Below are 21,460 nucleotides of genomic sequence, written 5' to 3'. Positions count from 1 at the left end.
GATAACCCATATTGGGGAGCTGTTTGGAAAATGCATAGTGAGTTTTTATAATTTCAGAAAAATAAGCCGTATTTTGAATATGGACACAGTTATGCGAGTCACTTTTTCTGTTTTTAGTGTTAAAAAGGCAACATGGAAGGTAAAAATAATAATGAATTACTTTCATTCTGTTCAATAAAATTACAACTGAAAGTTGAAGTTGTGAAGCTGAAGTCTAGGCTGATTTTTATCTACCCAAAACACATGTAAGAATCTGACTGTTTTTTTCTTTGTTAAATTTACAAATATTAAAGAAAGCGTACAAATGTAAACAGTTGTGTGAATTCTGTTGCTCTTCTCTTACTTTTAGAGAAACTACACTAAACCAGTTTGCTTACAAAATATGTTAAAAAATATATCTTCACAGCAGCCTTCACCTTGCCAAAAGGACAGCACCTATTCTTCTCCTCTAACTCTTCAGAAGGTTGGTGCCTACAGAGAGAAGGGTCTTTCACCATCCCACTTTGGACTATATAGTCCCACTTTCTCTTTTGCTCACTCTTTGGCTGTAATTTCAAATGTTTATGATGCCATGCACTCCAACAAGATTCCAAAAGCCTTTGGAAGAGAAACAAGCCCATAGCATCACAGATCCTCCACTATACTTAATAGTGGGCATGAGGTGCCTTTCTACTTATTCATCATTTGTTAAAGATCAAACCTACCTGATGTGTTTGTTGGTGAAAACCTCAATCTTAGTCTCATTGACCAAAACGCACAATTTCAGTTAAAGTCAAAGAAAGGTTGAGCAAATTAGACACCTTTACGTTTGTGATGATAGGAGAAAAAAGGCTTTTTAGTGGCATCCATCCCAAACTACTGGCAGCATGTACATAGATACTATCGAACTGTTATTGTGGAGACTTGCTGACCCATGATGTTCTCCAACACTGAGATTTGGAGTTTTTCTTAAAAATTAATGTACAATCCTTCTCACTTGGTGTGGCGACAAGATAAAAATGAGTCCCCACTCAGCTTCGTGGCAACTGGTTTAAATGAATTGGCCTCTGTTTCACATCATATTATTAAATATTTCTGCATTTAAAGAAATTACGGATATTAACTGTTGTACCTGATTGAAGCTCAGTGCAAAAAGAACAACTCAGTTAACAAGGAGTTAATTAGATATAAATAAAGAATGTTTTTGAAGAGATCCACAAGGGGCATGTTTCTACAGCATTAGCACATCTAGACACCCATTCTTCTTTGCACAACTAAAAACCTATTGAGACATGGCCATCCACCTAAACTGACTGGTCAGCCAAGGAAATTAATCAGAGAAGCACCCAAATGGCCCATGCAGGCTCTGCAAAGATCCACAGCTCAGGTGAGACAATGTGATGACAAGATAAACATAAAGTTGTGCACTACACAAATCTCTTTATTGAAAAGAGACCAGAAGAACGTTATTGTTGAAAGAAAGCCATAAGAAGTCCTGTTTGCAGTGTGTCGCAAAACACTGTGTGTAAAAAAAAATAACATGGCACCCCGGCCTGACACACCATCCCTACCTTCATGGTTTGTTCTAGAGGGGGGCCAACAGGGGCCAGTGCCCCTGTGGAACTGGTCCTGGCCGCTGTTATGGCCCCTGCACTGTAGACATAATACTACATTAATTTCTTATGATGATATGCGCTGGCACAGAAACCGTAACTGATTGGTCTTTTGGCCCAAATTATTTTTTACAATTACAGTTTACTTTAACAATGAATTACAACCTGCAGCTTCAGAGCCGCAAGTGGCTCTTTGGCTCACTTAATATATAAAACAATGAGATATTGCCCTATTTTTTTTTTTTTTTTGTTTCTTTCTTTTGTCCTGTGCCCCCCATGAAAAAACACTGACCCCACCCTGGCCACCCTGGTACATTTGGTCTAGAACCTCTACTATCTACAATGAAACATGTTGGTGGCAGCCTCATGTTGTGGGGTGGCTTTTCTTCAGCAGGGACTGGGAAGCTGGTCAGAGTAGTTGCGAAGATGAATAAATCCAATTGAGAATCTGTCACAAGATTTAAAAGGTAAGTACATCCCTTACGTTCTAATTTTCAATGATGCTCTGGAACAAAAGCCACTCCTCAGCATGTTGCTGTCACCTCCGTGTTTCACAGCGAGATGTTTGGCGGATGTATAGTGTTACTTTTCTGACACATATTAGTGTTGTGTATCACCCAAAATTCCAACAGAATACATAGACGTTTGAGGTGTTCAGGTGACAAAATCTTCAAGGTAACACTTTTTATTTATTTATTTATTTCCTCCAATTTTGGAGGTGAGAAAAATTAATCCTGTTAATCTGAAAGAACACAAAGACTTTCTGATGATCCAGTAAGAACAGTGGCTTGCAGTGACATTAAATGGCTCCTTTATTGAGGAGAGTTCGGGCTGAGTTCAGGGTGAGCTGCAGAGAGCCAGGTTCTCGTGGATGGGGGGAGGGCTCTAACGGGTCAGCCAGTCAGTTACTCCCATCCCAGTCTGCAGCAGCAGCAGAGTCCGGCTGGACAGACTGAGGAGGCGCACGGAGCCATTCATTCTTCTGTGGCCCCGGACAAAACGTGGAGGAGGATGAAGCCAGTCTGACGACGAGAAAAGTCACGACATAACCGAGTCCGATCGTCAAACGCTGAGACTTTTAACCCTCAGAGAGAGAGAGAAAGTAGAGAAGAACTTTGAACCTTCAGAGGGTTTTGAGGGCGTTTCATTCCACGCAGCCAGCAGTTCCACGTAAGTATGCGCGTTTGCAGGGAAATGTTTCCCAACTTCTTCTTCAGCTTCCCTTCTGTGGCAACAATATAGATCGTTCCCTTTTTTCCTTGTAAGTCTAAATCGGAAGAACTCTCCGCTGTAGATGTTATTTCAAACAAATGTCTCCACTCTGATGGCTGCGTGGTTTTCTCTCAGAGATTTGAAGGGAAACGCGTGGCAGGAAAGCCGAGCAAACTGATGCTGCGCCTAACAATGCAGTTAGAATGAGAGTCCAGACAGTTTTTTTTTTTATATAAAACTTACAGATCCACAAAAATGCTACAGGATTTAACAGAAACGTTACAATCAAAACCACTGGAAATAAAACTGGATCACATACACTTCAATAATACTAGGTGGAAATCTTTACATTTACCACAAATAAGCGAGCTTTGGGACTCGTTCCCGATTCAAAAATGTGCTGCCATTGAAATAAATTTAAAAAAAAAAGGAAAACAGATACAGATGATCAAAACCTGAATGTGGTCTTAAAACAACAGCAAAACATAGATGTTAAATTTTAAAACGTACAAATATGTTGACCTTTTAAGGTCAGTCCATTTCAGTAAAAGCCAAATTCCAACAAATGTCAATTCAGTTCACTTTGTAAACAGATAGTCAAACGTTTTAGATACACTTTCTCACTTAATTGATCTCTTTATTTTTATGACTATTTACATTGTAGATTCTCACCAAAGCTATGAATGAACACACATGGATTTATATAGTAAACAAAAAGTGTGAAATAGCTCTAAACATTTTTGTATTTTAGATTCTTCAAAACAGCCACCCTTTGCATTGATTACTGCTTTGCTCTTCTGGCATTCTCTCCATTAGTTTCAGGAGGTGGTCACCAGAAATAGTTGTCCAGAGTCTTGAAAGAACTTCCCAGAGGTTCATTGAAATACGACCAAAGGTTAATATTTTAGTCATCACAGCAAAGGGCGCTACTTTAAGGAATCTAAAATATGAAACAGACATAAAGTTCTTTTACAATTTTTTTGTTTGCTACATAATTCCATGTGTTCATTCACAGTTCTGATGCCTTCAGTGAGAATCTACATACAATGTAAATAGTCATAAACATAAAGAATACCATTAAATTAGAAAGCTGTTCTAAAATGTTTAACTGATAGTGTATTACATATAATCTAGGTTAGTTTACATTCAATTTAAATCAGTTAAATTGATTCCAGTTTTAATAATCTAATAATCGGGCTATGTTTGTCCGTTTTTGCTTTTTTGTCACACATAAATGTTTCAGACAATCAATTAATTTTAATATCAGATAAAGATAACCGGAGCATATTCAAAATGCATTTTTCTACTAATAATTTAATCAGTAGAAACTTAAACTTAAAAAGGGAAAACCTTTGGTCAAGCTGAGTTCAATGTAACTTGCCACACCCAGGCCTGAAAACTGCCAGACCTGTAGAATCAAGAATTCAGACCTCATGAACACTGACCTTTTCTCAGTTAAGGTCAGTGTTCATGATTTCAAAAAAATCCAGATAACCAGCACTCCAAGAAATTCTTTAACTTTAAGATGGGCAGAAATGAAAGGATGCGTTTCGGCTACATACCGTCTTGAGCTTATTGCCAGTATTCATGATTTATCAACAAACAGACTGGGCAAAAATGGCATCCCCTGAAGAGTTCCGAAATAAAAACTACTGCTGAAAAGAACACAAAGGACCGTCTCAAATTTCCCAAAACAATAATGATGATCTCCAAGACTTTTGGGAGAATTGGCCTTCTCTGTGGACTGATGAAAAGTGCAACTTTTTGAAAGTTGCAGATTACATCTGACAGGAAACTAACAAAGCGTCTCAGAAACGAACATCATACCAAAAGTCAAACATGGTGGAGGTTGTGTGATTGTCTGGAGATATTTTGTTGCTTCAGAAACTTCGCAACTGTAGTTGATGGAACCATGAATTCTGCTCTCTACAAGAACATCCTGAAGGAAAATATCAGTCCGTTAGTTTTAAACTTGAACTGAAGCAAACTTCGGTTATGCAGGAGGAAAATGATCCAAATTACACCAGCAAGACCACATCTAAATAGCACAAAAAGAGAGTGGAGTGGTCATTTCAAGGGCTGGACATAAATCCAATTAGGTCTCCAAGTGGCAAATAGTTATTAGGTTTAGGGGGCATGTGGGTTCATACTTTTGTTTTGTCTTGATGGAAAAAAAATATATATATCATTTCAAAATTGCTTTTTGTATTTTCTCTGGTCATCTGCATCAAATGTTAGCATCAGTTTGAGGTTTTGACATTATAACAAAAAAGGAAAAACTGCAGAAATCCCTAAGGGGGCAATAGAAAATCTGCTAATGATTTAATCAATGTATTAGCTATTGTTTGAGCTCTAAAACAAGCAAGAGTCCTTTTTGTCCCAGGAAAGGCATCCTCAAACACCTGCATGTGTTAGAAGGCATGTTAATGGTTAATGGTTGCTCTTCTGTTGTGGCTTCAGGAGAGTCTGTCAGCAGTCTTGACAAGGTGTGACCCAGAGTTTTGTCTCGTTTTAGTGTTGAGTTCCATCATTACCGGCTGTAAACCAGTGTTTGTGTGTGAAAGAGAAAGGGCTGTTGAGGGTGGGGAGTATTGGATGACGCTTAAAATTGCAGTTTCCTCTTGGATTATTCTTAGAAGTATTTGCTGCATCTGCTCTACAACTAATGTCAGTTTTTGTTTTGAATGTGTTAAATGATTTTATATTTTGTTGCCATTTTTACAGCTGTGATATTGTAGTGCTACAGCAATGACTGTGTGGTCTTGTGTTTCTAATTTTAGACATTTTTATTTTTTAAAGCAAAGCAGTCTAGGTCAAAGATAGCACGTTCAGCAGCTGGCAGATGTTTGAGATCATGCATTAGGGAGCATGGTTCCTCAAGGCTGAGTGTTCGGCCCATTAAAAATCCCAAACCTTTTTTCCCAGCAACCCTGCTGAGTGCTGTTCTCCTCCACTTAAGCCACAAGAAAAACATAAATACATGCATTTTTTTCTCTCCCGCTTCCAGGCTGCTGCCTGGAAGCAGATGCTTTGGAGAAGTCCTTTTTATCCCCTCCTCTTTCCTCTCCTTAACTGACTGTTTCAAATCATGGAAAAAGGATTACCAACCTCATTTGCTTGGTGTAGATGAAGCAGTTGGCATTGCTTTGAGTGCACGTTACAAAAACATAAAATAAAAAACCAATTTAACTGCAATCTCATTTATACAGACCACATCATCTGCTTTTTTGTGCGGCTTTGAGCTTTAATGGCAGAGCTTTTGTCATGAGTCCCGGACCTTGGTTACACTTTATGGGGCTGGTCAGTATATGATTCCAGGGCTGGAGATTATTTTTAGTAGATGATTTGAGCACTTTTTTTTTACTTCTTAATACCTGCACACTTATTTATGCAGAAGGACTAATTTTAGTGGGTCTACAGATGGAAATCAGATCTGGGACAGAACTAGTGGCTGATTGAGACCAAAGCCAGGACCACAGTGTCTCCATGACCAAAGTGTGAAATCCACTAATTGAATGTCTGCTCCCATGCTGGAAAGGTTAAACCAAATGACTCCAGTCGACTGGAGGCAAACATCTGGAATACAGCTTTTTGCAGTTAGGCCCCACGGTGGATATCTTTCAGTGTAAATGTCCCTGATAACAAGGCTCATTTATTTGCATCATACTTCTTTAAACTACTGAAACCGTACTGCTTAAAGTTAGATTTTTCTCTTTTCATATCGGATTTTACTTTTAACAGTCCTCCTGGTCATTAGCTCACTTTTTGGAAGAGCTTAATGTGTCAATAAAACAATTAGTATGAGAATATAGAGTTCTCTCATGGAACTTACACAACACAGTTTTTATGTTACCCTTAAGATTGTTTATTTGGCTGTAAAAGTGATGTAATGTGAGGAAGACAATTCAGGCTATCCGGAGTCGGTCACATTACGTCAAATGTTTCCCCTCAAAGGGTCTAAGGACAATATTTCAGAATAAGTTTAAAGCAGCAGTGTGACAGAGTGTCATTTTAATAGATTGCTTCATAGAGTGGATGTTTGACCCAAGCTGAAAAGGTTTGTCACACATCTCACACTCTGCACAATTTAGTGGGGGGAAAACATCTGAGACGCATTGTTTTTGGTGTTTGCCTTTCTGGACTGTCACAGTTTTTGAACAACAAAACTTAGAAGCAGCTTTGGCAAATGATCTGACATAGTTTGAAAACTATCTTCTAAAATGAGAGCATCACATTAAACAACTGACGCACAAGCTAGCAGCAGAAGGTACGATGGATGTAACCAAACCCAAAAGCCTCACACGGGTGTAGAAGCTATTGTGTTTGGGTGCTTTCCACCTACCACAGACGACGGAGCTTTTATTTGAGAATGCTGTCACACACAATATAAGTGTGTTTCTGTGAGGAATTGGAATAGCAGTTGTATATGCTATGTGTTGTGCGCAGTGGTTAATTGCTGTTAGCAATACAAGCAAACGATAATTGTTTCCTTGACAGTTTGTTTTCTCAAACACTCAAGCAACTGAAGGGCTAAAATGAGATCTTCCAACACTAAAATGCCACAGTATTTTTTGTCAAAAGGAAGTCTGTTTTATAAAGTGCATCCCAGTTGTTGTAGACATGTGACTTAATTTGGGAAAGTAGTTGTAAGTTGAATACTCAGATACCCGGATATGAGTGTGAGGGCTATAAACTTGACATCCTTTTTTATCAATGCTTGAGACTCTTATTTTGAAGCAAGAAAGGAAGTACTTTTTGAGCTACCCTGTTTTGTGGACAGAGGTGACTAAAGACTTCTTGTCAGGCAGGCTCAAAACACTCTGCAACATTAAAAACACTTCAAAACCATTAAAGGAGCGTCCACCATGTTTAAATTGGCAGTGACAGAAAAGATATGTAGGATTGTTAGGCATTATGAGAAATCCATCTCTGGCTAAACATTAGCCAACGATGACAGCCGGAATCTGCTTTCAGAGCCTCCTATCGGCGTTATGTTAAAGGGCTGGTTCACAACTTTGTTTTTTAGTCTGATTAGATTTGATTTTATACCTAGATTTGATAATTTCAAGGTCAAAATCTAAATTCCTTTGTTTAAACCTGATCTTGATAATTCTACACACTGAACAGATATTATTTCAAACAGAATCTGAGAACAATAAAACCTTTACTATTTATGATAAAACAAAAGTGTAGGATTTCCATTGCTTTTTTTTCCCATTTGTACCACCTTAGGATAAAACAAGCATAAAAACCAAAATATACTCGCTAGTCAAAGTTGAACTGGAACCTTGCACAATGTTTACATATTCCTTGAAACACATCTTTTGATTTTTCAAACCTTTACTATTTTCAGTCGTCCCCCCCCCCGCCCCAAAAATGCCTATAATTGTACCAGTTTGTGTGAAACCAATATCTAGCGTGGTCATGTCTGTATTATTACATCCATAGTGGCACCACCTTAGATTGTAAAGTACTATGTGTCTGGCTTTCCTAATGAAATACAAATTGTCATTGAAATGAACAACTATGAACTGTAGTTATCTTGACCTTTTATACAACTGGTGGCCATATTGGATTTTGAGGTCAGGATTGGTGAGGAACCTCTGACTTGCCAAGTTGGAATTACAACACCAGTAGATGTTTAAGTTGATTTTACCAGTATACTACTCACAAATTATGATTTCTGTGTACAAACGGAGCACTCTTTTAATGTAGAATGGTGGCATGCTAAGTAATTATGTAGAAATTATGTTTTTTGGAAAACTGCCAGGAGGTAAAAATTAATATTAAAATATTTTACTTTATGTCACCGGCTGAAAATAAAATTGGAGTGGAGTACAAAATTAACATGACACAATTGGTATATTTTTGGGGGATTTGCTAAAATGAAATGAATCTGACTTAGCCTTTTATTTAATGACCTCTTATGCCCTCTTGTTTCTTTTCTTGCATTGCATCCAACTATGCGTACCCTCTGCAGCCCCCTGAAACTTGACAGAACTTTATTGCTCTCTACATGTGTCCCTTCACTTAAATGCTGCACTATAAGCCAGTCATGCGCACTGATTAGATTAGGCAGCAATGGAGCTAATCACCCTTCTCTCTCCCCTCCCCTGCTATTCTGTTCTCCTCTGGTTTATTTTTTCCCCTTGGACTTTCCATGTCCTCCGGACTCCCTGTGGTTCTTGGAGATGAGTCTCCTGTGGGGGTACATCTGCCTCCAGCAGCAAAGCAGAGCTCTGTTTACAGGGAAATCAGCATGGTGGGGTCATTCCAATAACAAAGCCTCACCCTAAACTTGTCTGAAGAGAAAGCCATGCAAAGAAATTAATGACTTGTGAAGGGAAAGAAAGGAAAGGAGGGGCTTTGGACCCTTCTGTCGGAGGGGGGAAATGAGGAGAAAGAATCTGCAGTGGGTTTTGTTCATTTGTGGTGAGCTGGGGGTCAGTCTCAGGGGAATGGACGGCAGACAGGCGGTTGGTTTTGCAGCTGCATGGCCCCCAGCTTTCTGTCTGGTCCCTGAGCAACTGCAGACTCATTATGTTTGGGTGTTCATTTGAGTTTATGTCTCCGGTTCTCCTTTTCGTCCCCCATCCTTTGTCTTTACTGGCAAATGTAGCATCAGACATGTTTGAATATTGATTAAGCTGGACCTGGAGTCACTGAGGGACTCAGCCCCACAGCTGTATGCTAATGATGGAAGGGTTTGACTTGCCACAATGGGCAGTCTGTGTTTGTGATGTGTGATAAGGCAGTATCATATGTTCACTTTGGCTTAGGTCATGGAAAAGGCTGTAAGCTGTGGGAACAAGATAGCACTGAGTTGGATAATGTGTTTGTGTGACGGATGAGAGTCATGATTCGCTTTCATTTTACACTTGGTTTGCAGTTCACAGAGGTCCATAACAAGAACTACAATGAGATGATGAAAATCTAACCTAAACAATTACATTTATACGCACTTTGTCAGGTAGTAAATAGCTGCCAAATTTTGGTGAAAGGAATAAATTCTGACTTATTTGAAAGAGATTCAGTTACAACAGATTCTCCTTTGAGGATAGTTTTGGCAACCTTGACAAAACATTTCCCATTAAGAACATTCCAAATGTTAAACCAATAACTCAGCATTTTGTAAACCACTATGGAGATTTTTCCACCAAACTGGTTCAAGTGCTTAACTGGTCCTAGTGTGTGCTTAGCAAAGGTCCTTTGTGTTTCCAGTGCCACGAGCACTGACTCTGGCACTGATAAACTAGTGCTAGCTCAGCAACGCCTCAACTGAGCCAAAAGAATCAACCCCCTAAGTCCGAAGCTGGAGGTGGGCTCATTGAGATGAACAATGTAAATGTTGTGAACATTTTTAAAACTCCAGTTATTTTTTTTTTTTTTGCACCTAATTCAAGAAAGAATGCTAAAATTGTTTAGCTTCAGCATTATTAAAAGTCAGTGTAGCATTGGGATAACATGAGCTCACTGTCAGTCAGTCATTTTCTACCGCTTATTCCATAGTGGGTCGTGGGAAAGCTGGTGCCTATCTCCAGCAGTCTATGGGCGGGTACACCCTGGACAGATCGCCCCTCCATCGCAGGGCAACACACAAACAACCATGCACACACTCATTCATACACCTAAGGACAACTTAGAGAGACCAATTATCCTAACAGGCATGTCTTTGGACTGTGGGAGGAAGCCGGAGTACCTGGTGAGAACCCACGCATGCACGGGGAGAACATGCACACTCCATGCAGAAAGAGCACCGGCTGGGCAACAGTGCTACCAACTGCACCACCGTGTAGCCCATGAGCTCACTGTTTATTTGATATTGCCAGTCAGTGTGTTGTGATTTAGAGGTCTTTCTGTTTGATTAGTCATTTGGAATTTGGATTCAGAAAAATGGTTCACTCTTTGTCAGAGACTTTTGGTTTTACCTATGATATGTTTGCCATTTATTTGGTGATTGTATTTAGTGTTAGTCTTAAACTGTCAGTTTATTAGATCCTTTTATGTCCTGTTTAGATCCCCGTGTAATCCTTTCTGTGTTTATTAGTTATTTTTCCTTAGCACCTGGTTTCAGTGTCACTAATTACCTCCCTAGCAGTTATAAGCCAGTCATTTTCCTTACCTCCATGTCAGATCCTTCTGTTACCTGCCATGCTAGTTTGTCTTTCTTCCTCTGCCTCTCCTGTTCACCGTTGCTTAGTTGTGTATTGCTCCTGTCAGATGCTTTCTCTTTCCTCTCATCCCTGTTCCTCATCTTTGTAATTCTCTTTAACAAATTGTTCACCTTCAGCATGAGTTTTCCTCTCTCCTGTCTGTACTCGGGTCCAACCTCACCAGAGCTAACGACACATGGAGTGTAAATAAGTCCATGCTTGCAGTCAATGTTTTCTACCGAATCTATAAACACAATTTCTTGAAAAGCATTGGTCATATATTATAGTCAGGTAGTGTTAACAACTTCTTTGTTGTCTAATGCTGCTGGTGCGGCTCTGATCAGACATCAGCTGGTCGATCGTTCACAAACACTCGCTTAAAACAGCTTTAAATACAGCTGGTGATATTAAGGGCATCTGTTTGATAAATAAGAAGATAAATAATATGTGTTGTGTAGTTACAGCATGCTGTCTCCCTGTGTTGACCAATGCCAGGAGGTTGAGATTTTGAGCACAATGCCGAATGGAATACAATATTAGGAAAACATTAAATTGTGATATTACTGTTGAATGTGGTTATGATGATACTGATTGCAATTAAACCACATTTTCTTCACTACCTTCTTTTTTTTTCTATCATGACAATGGTCACAGCTCTTTGAGGTTTCGCATCTTGGTCAATGAGACTAAGAGGCATAAAGGACAAGGAAAATCCAAAGAACTCTGCAAACATATCATTGGCTTGCAGAGTTTAAATGTATGACAAATGAAATGTTATGTCATAGCAAATATTAAATAAAACCTCTTCTTAGCTATTGTGGTATTCAACTCATTGCAATGACGATTGTGATTCAGTCTGTTGTGAACCTCCTCTGGTTGGTATTGTTTTTAAGAATGTCTTCATAAAACAGCCTTAAAGAATTGGACCTTGGTTCAAAATAACGTGCTACATCGCTGTTATAATCCTCAAATTAAAATTCCATAATGGTCGCAGAGATGTTCTTCCCATAAACCCATGTGGTTCACAAAAACATGTTCCCATTAGACAGCTTTAACAATGGTCATCACTTACTTGCCTTAGCGTCTCTCCAGACCAACAATAAGTTCAAAGACATACAAACAAGTCACCACCAAATTATGTTTCATCCAAAAAAACATTCCAGATTAAAATGTTTTCCATTCTGCAGTGTAGTGGGATAGAGGGGGAAAAAAAGAGCAACAGCTGGGTATTTTTTTCTTGAAATCATTTCTAAACTTTGGATCATTGTAGTCCATCTGCTTATTTTGTTATGAGGATTTCTCAAATAATGTTGCCTGGTCAACCTTAATTTTATTTTTGCTAATTTGTACAGCTAACTCCAATGCAGCTTAGATACTGTCCACCTAGTCAAAGGCAATACATTGTCTAACTACAGGTTTATTTACTTTCATTGACTCCTTCACTTGGTTGCACCGTGGAAACAATATGTTTATTTTGGAGAGGCAAACCTTCACCATTCATTTTCACAACTGGTAGCCAAAGGTCACTGACATGCTCTCTTCCAATTTTTTGGCTTGGCAGCTCTAGGTTTAATAGACGTGACTCGTACTATGAAACAGGACACTTGTTCAGCCTAATCCTTGTTAATATGCTGAGTACACTTTTAGTAAATGAGTAACTACCTATTACTCTTAGAAGCGTGTCTCTTTTTGCGTTACACAAATGGTTGAAAGAACAGGACTGTCATTTCTAGCCAGCAACAACTAATCTGATAGCTATAATTGACAAAATTGACTAGTTTAATAGTTTATCTTACTAAATTCCTTGTTTATCTGTTCAAACTTGGGAATTAAAGCTGATTCTGATTCTGGTACTATGTCTTTCTGGGGCTGCACAAGCCAAAATGATAATTTTGACCAAATAGTTTTATAAAAAACACAACTGATTACCATAATTTGTTGTTTCTATTAGTAAAATACACTTTATTGCAATTTCACACAATAGTATCCCTGTTGGTTTTGGTTCTCTGTATTGAACCTGATTAGTTATATTTGAATAATACAATCAGAGATATTCCTTGGCCATTGCTATTACTAGGTTTTAGTCGTGTTGCTATTTTTGCCATTGTAACTAAGGTTTAGATTTCTAATTCTACAACCTAGATTTGTTTCTACATTAAACCATAAGTAAACCAGCATATATTGGCTAAAGTTTGCCAATATTAGAAAAACAATGCAAGTTATTGTGCTGTTACTATTAAAACATTGGCAAGTTGATCACATTCAATGTTCTATCACAAATAACATTGCAGCCTTAATGTAGTTCTTGATTCCATATGTTTTTAAAATGAGAACTTTTTCTTCCATTTGTGAAAGCATTTTTCTCTATACAATCTGAGTGTGGTTGGAAAGGTTATAAAGATAGGCAATAAAAATAGGCAATCTAACTTAGACAAAAATGATGCGTGTTATAAAAAGCCAGAGGAAAGTTTTTGTATAAATCACTTATCTTCTCTGTGAGACAGAGAAGCCTCACCAACCTGATTTAAAGTTCTAGCCATTACTCTGAGCTGATATAAATGGGCCTACCTGAAATTAGGACAAGCTAGTTTCCCAGCTGCAGGCTGGACATCAGATGCATCCTGCTTGATTCAATCTCAGGTGTGATTAGCGGTGACATGGCTCCGGTTAAACGGACGCAGACAGTCTGAGGTTCAGATCAGAGTCAGAGCCCACATTACCCTTTCTCATAACTGCCTACATCCGAACCTATTTTCCTTAGAAAATTGGATCTTGTCGCTTTTTCAGCAATAATATGCAACCGTTGCCATGTGCTGATCAGGGCCAGATGGAGAAGGATGTGGGCCAGTGGGCTGAAGTCAGTTTTGATCCCCTACCTAAAGAACTTCTTGTTTATGCTCTTGCAAATGGCATTGGATTGATAGGGAAGCCTAAATATCAGCGGGTAAGAATTGACACATAGTCAGTTTAAAACGTCCTCTAGAAGATGGCTCCATGTTATTCCTGAAAAGATGCAGCATGAATTCCTAATTTTCAAATAGTCGAGTATTGTTTAAATTCATAGAAAAAGAACAATGTTAAAACGTGTCACTTGATTTGGGTTTGTGAGTTTTACATTAGGTACAATGTTTGTAAATCATTGTTTCATAAAAACAAATCTAAATCTTTGGGATCCCCCAAAAGTCAGGCCCTGGGCTACTAACCCTGCAAGTCCTTTCTAAAGTCCAGCTCAGGTGCTGATGATTTCTTTAATTTACCTCTGCCTAGACTTCTGAGGCCATGAAGAACATGCCTACTTGCTTTGGAGTAAACAGGAAGAATTCGGGCAATGAGACTTTTCTTTGTTTGCTGTTATCATTTTGGGTGGTCCTCCACAGCTAAGTGGAATTTGCCATCTGAAGGCTGAAAAGATTGTTTGCTGTGTTGAAAAAGTTAAAAGCAGCACAAGTGAATCATAAAGAACCTAGATGTATGTTTCAGGAAGATGATATCGAAGGCAAAGAGAAGGAAACATGACACAATGAGAGAAAATGTTAAGGCTTGCGTTTCAGTAAAATGTGCACTATTGGTCAGACATCTGCGTCTACTCCCAGGAGAGCACGTCTCTCACTGGGGTCCTGACTGCCCTCTAACAACACGGCTATCTGCCCCAGAGATCACTCACTCTGAGGGGTAGCATCTCTTTAATAGCTGCCTCTGACCTCCTTTTATTCATCTGTCCATCTGTTGGCTTCCCCTTCATTGCACATTGGAAAGATAATTCTCTCTAAAACGGGTTTAGGAACACACTTTAACCTTTTATTTGTTCATTGTTGTAACCACGCTAAACTGATGGTTTTCCTAATTGGACCAAAAAGGTTTTGGAAACATTGTTCAAACGGAATAATATTTTATCAAATATAAGTAAGTAACGGACACCGGATTATATTTTATTATGTGCTCATAATTAGTAAAGATAAAAGAAAAATTATCATAGTTGTTTTTTCTCCTGTCACTTGACCTGTAGGTGGCTCTGCTTAAAACAGATTTTATTGTTTAGATGTTTCAGTTTTAGTGCTCTGCATACAACATTTCTTAAACTCCATAAGATCCATAAAATGCAGGGTAGAGATGGGTACTAGAGTCTGAAACATGTACTTGACTGGCAGTTAAGCTGCAAAGACATAAGACTTGACCTGGGCTCTCACTTTAAAGATCTGAGACTTGTCTCAAGCTTTGGAAGTTTAGGACACAAATCTAAGATTGAAGCCCCACTTAAGTTGCAAAATCAGAAACTTTAGACTTGACTTGGAGACACAAGACTCAGAACTCAACTTGGACTACTACCAACAGTCTGGACGAGTACACAGAGGCTGTGACTTCCTACATCAGCTTCTGTGAGGACAGCTGTGTACCATCATGCACCAGGGTGAGTTACAACAACGACAAACCCTGGTTCACAGCCAAATTCAGAAGGTTAAGACTGGATAAGGAAGAGGCCTTCAGGAGTGGGGACAAAGACATATACAGAGAGGCGAAGTACAAGTTTGGCAAGGCAGTGAAAGAGGCCAAACGACTGTACTCTGAGAAGCTCCAAAACCAGTTCTCAGCCAACGACTCTGCATCTGTGTGGAAAGGGCTCAGGCAGATCACCAACAACAAGCCGAAAGCCCCCCACTCCATCAACGACCGACGCCTCACCAACGACCTGAACGAGTTCTACTGCCGCTTTGAAAGACAAAGGGACAGTTCTGCAACCATGACACCCCCCAACACCTGCAGCCACAATCCACCACCCCCACCTCCCCAACCTCAAGAGGGGCCTTGGCACCTCCAACCCCCACCCTGAAGTTCCCCCCCACTAGCCCCCTACCCACGCCGGGGACGGCTCTTTCCATCCAGGAGAGGGACGTCAACAAACTCTTCAGGAGACAGAACCCCCGGAAAGCTGCTGGACCGGATTCTGTCTAACCAGTCAGCCTGAAGCACTGCGCTGATCAGCTGTCTCCAGTATTCACAGACATTTTTAACACCTCACTGGAGACATGTCATGTGCCAGCCTGCTTCAAGTCCTCCACCATCATCCCTGTTCCCAAGAAGCCAAGGACCACAGGGCTTAATGACTTCAGACCCGTTGCCCTGACCTCTGTGGTGATGAAGTCCTTTGAGCGCCTTGTGCTCTCACACCTAAAAGACATCACCGACCCCCTCCTGGACCCCCTGCAGTTTGCCTACAGACCCAACAGGTCTGTAGATGATGCAGTCAACTTAGCCCTTCACTTCATCCTCCGGCACCTGGACTCCACAGGAACCTATGCCAGGATCCTGTTTGTGAATTTCAGCTCTGCCTTCAACACCATCGTCCCTGCTCTGCTCCAGGAGAAGCTCTCCCAGCTGAGTGTGCCCGACTCCACCTGCAGGTGGATCACTGACTTCCTGTCTGACAGGAAGCAGCGCGTGAGGCTGGGGAAGCACGTCTCTGACTCCCTGACCATCAGCACCGGTTCCCCCCAAGGCTGTGTTCTCTCTCCTCTGCTCTTCTCCCTGTACACCAACAGCTGCACCTCCAGTCACCAGTCTGTCAAGCTTCTGAAGTTTGCGGACGACACCACCCTGATCGGACTCATCTCTGATGGTGACGAGTCCGCGTACAGATGGGAGGTGGACCATCTGTTGGACTGGTGCAGCCAGAACAACCTTGAGCTCAACGCTCTAAAGACAGTGGAGATGGTTGTGGACTTCAGGCAGAACCCAGCCCACCTGCCCCCATCACCCTCTGTGACTCCACAATTGACACTGTGGAATCTTTCCGCTTCCTGGGAACCATCATCTCCCAGGATCTCAAGTGGGAGCCAAACATCAGCTCCCTCATCAAGAAAGCCCAGCAGAGGATGTTCTTCCTGCGGCAGCTGAAGAAATTCAACCTGCCAAAGACTATGATGGTGCACTTCTACACAGCCATCATTGAGTCCATCCTCACCTCCTCCATCACCATCTGGTACGCCGCTGCTACAGCCAAGGATAAGGGCAGGCTGCAGCGTGTCATTCAGTCTGCTGAGAAGGTGATTGGCTGCAGTCTACTGTCGCTCCAGGAACTGTACACCTCCAGGACCCTGAAGCGGGCAGGGAAGATTCTGGCTGATCCCTCCCACCCTGGTCACAGACTCTTTGAGACTCTCCCCTCTGGCAGGAGGCTGCGGTCCATCCGGACCAAAACCTCACGCCACAAGAACAGTTTTTTTCCATCTGCCACCAGCCTGGTTAACAAAGCCCGGAAACCACACTGACACTCTCCCTTTCCCCCACACCCCCCCTTTTTTTGCTGACAGGACACTTGTAACTCGCAACTCTATGCGTTACGTTAACGCTCAGCTTGGACTCCTGCTTTACTTGCACTGCCATACTTGCACACTGATCATCTGTACTGTTGTACCGCTCTGGCATCCTATACTGCTCTATATTTACTCTCACTCACTTAAAACTGTGCACATATATTTATATTATATTGTAGATATGTTTATATTGTTTAATTTGTATTTTATTGCATCGACTACGCCAAAACAAATTCCTTGTATGTCCAAAAATGTACTTGGCAATAAAGCTTTTCTGATTCTGGACTAAATGTTTGAAACTTAAGTCTTACAATTAGACTTAAGTTGCAAAAAAGACTTTAGACTTGAATTCACCTTACGATCTGAAGAATCATGATTTGACTCAGACTCGAGATTTAAAACTTGAGTTTCAAACTTGGACTGAAAGTGCACTTTAGTTGGAAAAACAAAAAGAAGACTTCAGACTTGACTTGTACTTGCATCCTAAAGACTCAGGGACTGACTTCCACTCAAGGGTTAGATGTTGAGTATTGGACTTACAATCAAGTCACACTTAAGTTGTAAAAAAAATACTTTACACTTGACTTCATTTTGCATTCTAAAGCCTAAAGATTCAACTACTTTGTTACAAATGCATTTCCTGTTCTTCAGAATAAAAGCACTTCCTGAGTTTTTCATTTAGAAAGTTGTCTGTAAACAGCAACCCATTTGCCACATTGGATTTTTTTTACATAAATGGATATTTATATTTCCAATGAGGGAAATATAGAATTTTAATAACATTCAGAATATTTGTTAATAACTGGTGGTTGAAATACATTGTCTGAAGAATAAGTGATTGCTAAATATACACGTGTTGAGTTATGCCTGTTAAACACACTTTACTGTTTTTTCAGCATCTTAACTGCAGTCAACATTGTTTTCATTCTTGCTACGCCAGGATAGGGATGTGCTCAACCCGATAGTGTAAACACTTAACCTTTTCTCAGGTTGGTTAGCCACGTTAAAACCGTTTTTGTGCTTGCTGAGCAGTCAGATTCCAGGTGGTTGATGGCCTGCCACCAAGGAGGAAAGGTTCAGTTGCGAAGCTGACAAGATGATGAGGCTTTGTCTTCCAGACATAACACAGTCTGGTGAACACGAGCCTGGCGGCAAAACACTTGCAGGCATGCATGGGTGAGGGATAGTTTTGTGTGTGACTGTGCGTGCATGAACTCTTGTGCCTGTTACGTCTGTCATCATGTCTGGGAGAAATATTGCTCACATCCAATCTGGAGAATTTCCCTTAAGGTTCATAGTGAGGGGGCACTTATCACACCTGTAGAAAGAGACTGACCCCAGTGATGACTTCACCATGTCTGAACAAAGGTATCATACACACATACAGTCCATTTAGGTAACAAATTCTGCCCCAGTAATAAACACACATCAGCCTCGATGAATGATGCGGCCACAGTTGTCTGTCGTGTCTCCCATTGAGTTAAAAGACTAATCTGTGTACTTTGAGGTGATGTCTTCTCTGTGTGCTGCGTCTGCCTGTAGTTTAAAGGCACGACACACTTACATTCATGCAGGCTTGCATAGGTGCGAGTACAGACACCCTCGCAAACATACATGGAAATTGGATGGTCTGGTTAATTGTTGCATTAGTGCAAAGTGTGTAATCACTGTGCGCCTCAGGGACTAAAACACACCCCGTCTTTTCACTTTACAGTCCCAGTGTTGTAACACCTCAGCTGGAACTATGGTGAACTATGTGTTTTGTGGAAGGGGAAATTAGGGGCTATTTGAGAAGATTCAGCCCAACACTGATGGTGTTATTGTACAAAAAACAAAGGTTTCCATCTCCAGGTGATTGTTTTTTTACGAAGTTAAGTAGCTTCTACAATCAAATCGGGAGTAATATATTTATTTTCATTCTAATTCGACAGTTTTATGTGAGGACATTGTCATCTGTACCAGACCACTAGGGTCCCTGAGGTCCCCTGCAAAGGACTGGATGGAGCCTAGATTTTTGTGACCGTTCTGATAGCAGTAAGGATGGGTGATATGGACCTAAAATTTCATCATGGTATTTTATTGGTGTTTTTATTAGGGAAGTAATGAGATCTCAATGCAGGAAATCTGACGAGAATAAAATAATTTTTTTTGTCAAAGAGAAGTTTGAGTTATTTAGTTGCTGTTAGCGCATGACCTTGTCTTGCAAAGTAAGTTTTCACTTGCTGTTTATATTCAGAATATTATTATTAAGTGTGCTTTAAGCTTGAAACCCTGTTGTATCTGTTGTAGATGTCTAATTAGAAGTAAGAAAGGAAATTGTTTTTGAGTTGATTGTTGCGATGACAGAAACAACAAATAAAGAATAAAGCATGAAGACTTTGAATACTCACTAGAAAACGGAACAGAGAGACAGACAAGATGTAAATAAATTTGTAAGCACTGTGACAATAACGTTACTGGCCAACCTTTAAATGCTGACGCTGCTAAAGTTAGCAGTTCATTGCTTTGTGTGTTAAAGTAAAGGGCTATTTTGTCTAGACTGTATTTGATCACATCTAGTTCAAAATCTAAATACTTAGACTAACCAAATTGGATAATTCAATGAACATAGATTAATTGAAATGCATTTTGGGATTTATGACACCTTTTATTTATGTTTTTGCAAACATGAAAAAAGAATAATCAGTTTTCCCCAAAATACAGCAAAAATCTTATCCTGGTAAACCCAGTATCATGTAGAATTTCATCTTGTGAGCTAGATATATCAGTACCCTCCTAGTTTCTATTGTGATAAGGATTTAAAAAATAACAATATGCCAATTTTGCATAATATTTTTGGCCATAAATCTATCTCTACCTTTGGTCTAGAATGGCTACAGCGTCATTCTAGTTTTGTGATTTTCGCAAATATCATCACTTGGAGTTTATTGGTGTTATTGCTTTGAATCTAATTATTGTCATTTAAAATTGTTGTCACAGTGTATCGTATACTCTGAGATATTACCTGTTTCCAGTGTGCTGAAAGCAACAATAAAACTCACTCTCAGAAGACACAACAGAAAAAGACAGGCGTGACTCAGATGACAAGCACAAAAAAAAACGACAGTGGCAGGAGAGGTCCTTTTCTTCCTCCCTTTCCAGTAGGCAATTGACAAACCACATTCCATCCATTCATTGTCTTCCACTAATCCGAGTCTGGGTCATGGGGGAAACAGGTCCAGAAGGAAAACACAGACATTCCTCTCCCCAGTGATTTTGTTTAGCTCACTCTAGGGAATCCCTAGGTGTTTGCCAGACCAGAAGGTGTGTGTCTATATATATAGACACACTGTCTTTATCTATCTATCTATCTATCTATCTATCTATCTATCTATCTATCTATCTATCTATCTATCTATCTATCTATCTATCTATCTATCTATCTATCTATCTATCTATCTATCTATCTATCTATCTATCTATCTATCTATCTATCTATCTATCTATCTATCTATCTATCTATCTATCTATCTATCTATCTATCTATCTATCTATCTATCTATCTATCTATCTATCTATCTATCTATCTATCTATCTATCTATCTATCTATCTATCTATCTCTGTCTCTCTCTCTCTCTCTGTCTCTCTATCTATCTATCGACTGCACGGTGGCGCAGTTGGTAGCCTTGCACTGTTGCCTTGCAGCAAGAAGGTTCTGGGTTCGATTCCCGGCTGGGGGTCTTTCTGCATGGAGTTTGCATGTTCTCCCCGTGAATGCGCGGGTTCTCACCGGGTACTCTGGCTTCCTCCCACAGTCCAAAGACATGCTTGTTAGGTTAATTGGTCACTCTAAATTGCCCTTAGGTGTATGAATGAGTGTGTGTATGGTTGTTTGTGTGGTGCCCTGCGATGGACTGGTGACCTGTCCAGGGTGTACCCTGCCTCTCGCCCATAGACTGCTGCTTCCCCGTGACCCTCTACGGAATAAGCGGTAGAAAATGACTGACTGACTATATATATTTATATATATTGTTAGGAGGATCTCATCAAATCAGACAGGCATGGAAAACCTTTGCTAAAACTTCTACAGCAAGTGATATGAAGCTATAGGAGCTACATATTATAGACAGTTTTTACGCTTTTGGGTGTAGTGTCACTTGACAACCTGGTCATGATTTACTGGGTCCTGCAGTATATTAGCACAAGTGTGTG

General features: G+C 40.1%; 1 protein-coding gene across 2 annotated transcripts in view; it reads left to right on the top strand.

Annotated features, from left to right (window-relative positions):
• The first annotated feature begins 2,517 nt into the window (after positions 1–2,517).
• lhfpl2a (LHFPL tetraspan subfamily member 2a) overlaps positions 2,518–21,460 on the top strand; it is a 70,278-nt gene continuing 51,335 nt past the window's right edge. For both annotated transcript variants that reach the window (XM_047373688.1, XM_047373687.1), the window contains exon 1: positions 2,518–2,762. The gene's annotated coding sequence lies outside the window, so the exon portion shown is untranslated. The remainder of the gene's footprint in view (positions 2,763–21,460) is intronic.

This window comes from Girardinichthys multiradiatus, chromosome 8 (genome assembly GCF_021462225.1).
Source record: "Girardinichthys multiradiatus isolate DD_20200921_A chromosome 8, DD_fGirMul_XY1, whole genome shotgun sequence".
Lineage (NCBI taxonomy): Eukaryota > Metazoa > Chordata > Actinopteri > Cyprinodontiformes > Goodeidae > Girardinichthys > Girardinichthys multiradiatus.
Note: the sequence above shows the minus strand (reverse complement) of the source record. Positions and strands in the feature narration are given on the sequence as shown.